This window comes from Corythoichthys intestinalis, chromosome 9 (assembly GCF_030265065.1).
Source record: "Corythoichthys intestinalis isolate RoL2023-P3 chromosome 9, ASM3026506v1, whole genome shotgun sequence".
NCBI classification, from domain to species: Eukaryota; Metazoa; Chordata; class Actinopteri; order Syngnathiformes; family Syngnathidae; genus Corythoichthys; species Corythoichthys intestinalis.
In genome coordinates, this window is record NC_080403.1 from 3172848 (window position 1) to 3178577 (window position 5730).

Sequence of the window (5730 nt, forward strand, 5' to 3'; positions counted from 1 at the left end):
ACATGGTGCCTGTCTAAAATTATATTTTAAAAAATGTGAATCGTTATTTCTAATTTAAATTTCGAGTGTATAGTATGCAATATATTAATCCTTAGGATAGGTACGTTTGTTTCTCATTTCAACTGACTCGAAAATACAACAAAAATGTGTCACCAAGCACGTTTACGATTGCTTTAAGTTGTTGGTGTCGATATCTGCCTGAACAAAAAAATAAATGCATTCACCTACGCTTTCCAACCACTAGAGAGAGCTCGGCTACACACATGCACAGTAGTACACAATACACGTATGTTTTTATTTTATTTTTAGAATTATATATTGTTTATTTATTTGAACTTTTTTTTAAGTATACCAAGTTTGCTTCAACCATGATGATAAAAATTTAATATATCACTTGCTTCTTTTGAATGTCAGGTTTGAATGTTGGGGTACAAAAAATACATTTATGATAATCTACATAGGATCTGAAAATGCGTTTAGAAACAAGCATTTATTTAATTAAATTAAAATCAGAAGACCTAAATACAAATATTAACATTAGGTAATTAAAAAATACTGCTAATACTACAAATACTAATTCTAATGTTTCATGGAAAATAAATTTTATGTCAAAATGTTAGTTACATTTTAAAACGTTGACAAAATATTTGTTAACGGCATTTTATTGATTGGACGCAATCAAGAAGAAAACTCCCCAGGTTGGCATCACAGTATCGATTTTCTCGTCTCTGGAGACACGCAGGTGATATGATCTTTTCCACGCAGCTTCTTCTGTGGCTGGTGAGTCCAATTCGGGAGAGGCGGACACGGCCGCACCTGTCGCAGGTGCGGGCCGGACACGGTGCTGGTGTGGACATGGTGGCTTTCTGTTTCCTCAATTTCCCATTTGTTTTGTGATGTAGACTGTAGAGCCAGATTGGTTTCCTGGGTCTGCAGCCGATTTCTGAGAGCCTGTTGCCATTTGTGGCAGTCCTGTGCAACATCCACCCAGGTGGGTTGGTCGATGTTCAAGAGTTTGCGGTCCTGTTTGCAGGCATCCCTGTATCAAAGCAGTGGGCGGCATACTTGCCTTTTTCTTGATTCTAGCTCTGCATACAGCAACTTTAGGCAAACGGCCATTATCCGTATAACAGACGTTGTCCCAGCGAATGCAGGTGTCGTTGCTTCAGCAGGAACAACATGATGGGAAGCTGGACTGCACTGTCTGTGACCTTGTCCTGTCCAGTGACTGCCAGTATTAGTTTGAGACGGGTGGGCAAACCGGTCCTCAAGGGGCGCAGTGATTCAGCACAGACAGTTGAACCAATAAGGTTTCAGCGAAAACAAGAGGCACCTGACTGCAATCAACTGATTGCAACTGTAAGAAACCAGATTGGTGAAAGGCTGTACTCAAGATGGGTTTCAACAAAATCCCGCACCCACTGAAGCCCTTTGTGGGATAGTTTGCCCACCCCGGTCTAAGACAACGCAACGAGTTGAGTATCCTCTCTTTGTGTGCTTAAGGAGTCCAGGCTTTGCTGACAATGAAGGCTCTGTACATTTGTGCCTTTGTATGGATCGTGAACTTGCTGTTCTCCTCTTCTCTGGATATTAATCTTCCAAAAGTCGAGGCTGCTTTCCCAAGCTGGCAGCTGACCTCAGCATCGAGTGACCAATTGCTGGTGATGATAGACCCAATATAGGTAAAGCTACTTAAAGCCTCCAGTGTGTAATTGTTGATGGTGATGGACGGTGGGGCAGTGGTTCTTTGGCCAATTGTCTTGGTTTCAGTTAGGCTGATGGTAAGGTTGAAGTCCTGAAATGCTTGGCTGAAGCGGTCGAGGACAATCTGCAGATGTTTCACAAATGGTGAGTGGTCTGGCCTTGGTTTTTTCTTCCAGTCGGAAGCGGTTAAATACTGTCTCTTGTCCTAGTGTGTAAGTAAACTCCCCTCAGTTGATGTTCTGAAGGCTTGGCGCAGGAAGGTAGAGAAATTTATCCAAAAGAGAGTGGGTGCCAGCACGCGTAAGGGCTCAGAAGTGCACCCATCATATTGAACGGTACCTTTCATGTCTGTAAGGACTGGAGGATGCAGTGTTGTTTTCGTCAAGGATGACAATAACGAAATATTTCGTCAACAAACACTTTTCATGACGACGAGACGATATTGAGCTAAAAATGTGTTTTGGTAGACTAAAACATAACAAGACGAATGCCAGTTCTCATCTAACGAGACAAAAATGCACAATAGTTTCCGTCACATGTTCATGTGTGACATTTTATATGTAGTTAGCCTGCAACGTAGAAGTGTCTGGTTTTGTCACTAATTTGACGTGCTGCGCCGTCGTGCCCCCAACTCGCCAGTGTCCTCTCCTCTCAAGGCTTGCACACACGGTAAGATTTGTTTTCTTATCTTGTCCAGAGAGAAGATGCGATGTTGCTTTAGCCTTTAAAGGTCTTTGCTGAGTGATCATCACACACAAAATGTAGCTCGTATCGTTAACAGCATTCGTGTTTGCATTAGCATTAGCCTAATGCTAACGGCGTGCAACCTCTTATACTCTCGGAAAACTCTTTTTTTACATACAGTACATGGCATCCAGGTGGGTATAATTCATTGAAAACAATGTACTGTTTTCCTACGGAGTGCGTATTATCACCAAGTTGGCATTGTCCTTGTAGACGCTACAATTTGTGCTCGTGCTCATGGCGTGGTATTTGTTACAGTCATTCCTGTCTCCTTAGTCCAAAGGGTATGAAAACGCAAAGGGGGTGTGAGACATCAATCGAATCATTATGTGCCAAGATAACAAATATTGATAAAGTTAACAAAAAAATCAATCACATTAATGAGCAATTATCGAAAATAGATCGAAAATGACGAACATTTCCGAAAGTGTTCCGGAAACAGCCGAATGGGGCAGAGACGTCATAACAAGGAAACAACAGGTCGAGGCAGGTGCCATCGTTGTTTATCGACGAGAGAGTTGCGTTCCTGTTCTTTCAAAAAAATCGCTAAAATGGTTCAAACCTGTCATGCTATGTGGTTTACAAATAGCCATTTGTCGCAATGTAGTACCCATGAGTTCCCGAACGCGAGAAAAAGAGCTGGACTACGCAGACAATGAGTAAAGTTCGTCAGTGCTAAGAGGGCTAATTTAGCAATTTTACAGGGAAACGGGAACCTGACGAGCCAGAAGATGTGCCTACAACCTCAAAGAAAACAAAATTTATGCTACTTCCCAATCACTAAAGACCCACGAACTGCGAAGGAGAGAATTCATGACCCGTATGTGAATAAATCGAGTGATTCGAGCATGTCTGTGGAACAGGAATATCAGCTTGTAGAGATCGCAAATCACAGCGACTTAAACGTACATTTGAGACAACAACTCTACCGAAGTTCTGGATTAAAGTCATTTCGGAATATCCCGACATCGCTTGGAGCGCGCTGAAAACTGTGCTACAATTTCTAACATCGCTAGCTTGATGCTAGCTTCTCTCACTCTCCCATCTCGTCTCAACGAAACAAACTCAGCCCTCCCACTGATTCAGCGGGTGAGTTGTATTTTTTTCCCTGCGCTTAACACGACGGGGCTAAAAACAAATGCTATTTTATATTTGCTGTATTTTTCTGCCGCACATTGCCGGTGTTCTGACAAAGTTGGCATGCGCGTAACGTTAAAAAGGACCGCGAATGCAGCGATTCCTAAGTACACACTACAAACTTTCTTTAAAGAAAGGAATATTAATTTGCGTTTGCCATGTTTGGCGCACACAACAACCGCACGTAGCCCTCTGACTTAACGACTTCACCGTGTCGTTAAGCGTTAATTTACGCCATTTCCGTGTTGCACATGTATGTTTGTGATGTAAATAGTTTTTTAGCACCATTGGATAACATTGAGAGTCCAACTGAATATAAAAGAGAGACACCGGTCCGTGAAAAAAAAGACCCAAATCACAACGGGGACCCCTGCTCTAATCCCATTCATATTTGTGTCGGTTGGCAGAGCGAAACCGATGATAGCATATTAAATGATAATTATTCTATACATTACTTTATTTTGCGGTCACGGTGTATCAGCTTCACAAAAAGAAATGCAAAACATACCATTTGAACTGTTGTCGGGGGTTTCATCAGTGTGATTGCTCCCCTCAATGATCCTTTCATTAGGCTGCATTGGCTTTCGTTTGGGCTCAAATTGATAACCCAAAACACCAAAGAAAGGTTCATAACTCTCCTCTTTACCATTAGAAGAATGTTCGTTACGTCGGATTCGTCGCTGCAACTAGAAACGTAATTGTCCGCCATCATCGCCACCATTCAGTACTAAAGCACTGAGCCGGTTGTTTCCTTGTTTTGATGTCACGCACACAATCTGCCAGATTTCCGGGATCTCGGGGGCGGGTCTTTTTAGCTTGAAATTGACCCAAATTTCTCTCATTTTCTTGGTGTTGCGATGTGTGTAATTACACGAAGTGACATGATATGAATCCAAAAGGCATTCGTTTTTGGATAAATGATGGAATATTAGCATTTTCCCAGGTGTTGACATACACTTTAGTCCAGGGGTGAAAGTAGGCCGGAATGGTTCGGAACACTGTTCGAAACGGTGCTTTGATCCCTAAAATAATACGCCAACTGTCAAAACCCCATGTTAAAAAAAGACCTGCCAGACTGCCACACACAGGCAGGCTGTCAAGAACAATCTACTGACGTCAGATATACATACACAAGTGTTAACAAGAAGTCTAATAAAATGCTTGTTTAGCGTAACCCCTTTCCACCGATATTTATCATTTATTTATACCACGTAGTTCTTCCCAGTGTCTCTGTCTCTCTCCTATCTGAGTCTGACAACGCGTGTCACTCTGCACATGTGCGCAGCATACCACCCTGGACTCTGCTGTCCATTCAACTCGCTGACATACTGGCTTGTGATCAGCATGTATAGTTAGCTCTGATTGGTTCAAATGCCCCCTTTTTTTTTGGAACGACAAATAGAGGGGGGAAATAAAACAAGCTTGTTGAATTAATGTAATGAAAAAGGGCAATCCAATGGAAAATTGATCAGATTTTGAAGAAAAAAGGAAAGAGTTAACGCTGTAATGTGAAGTAATTTCATAACATGCCAAATAGGGTCACAATTAAAGTAATTAAACATTGTCCAACAAATAAAGCATGAAAAAATAATTTATATGTTGTGTATTTGACAAAGTAATCGCGTTTCCGAAGTTCGAGCCTGAAAGGGGACGAACCCGGAAGTGATACGTCACACCGGGAACGCGATGGCACCTCCATACATACGGCCGCCATACAAAGCCCTTCAAACAATGATTCAAACAGCGATATAAGCGATAGATCGAGCGCAAGGGAGGAGATCCAAGTTTTTGAAGAGTTGGAGGAAGAAGAGGAGCTTGGAATTTTATGTTGGACCGTACATGGGATATTAGCTAGAAGCTAATCAGGATGCAAACAATGTGCTCAGACTACTTGACATGGAATGGAGACAAGACCCATCGAGATTACAAGATTGGTAAGATATAGGCTGTTATTATTTTCATGATTTGAAGATGCAGGCATTTGCACATAATTTTATGTTTTTGTCTATCTGATGACATTGTTTAAAAAAATAATAATCAGACTGCATGTTCATTTTGGCAGATCGGGCAGCGCTCATGCATATAAAATAATAATAATATAAAAATGTTGGGGGGGGGAAAGGAGATAAGTCGTTGATGGCTTTC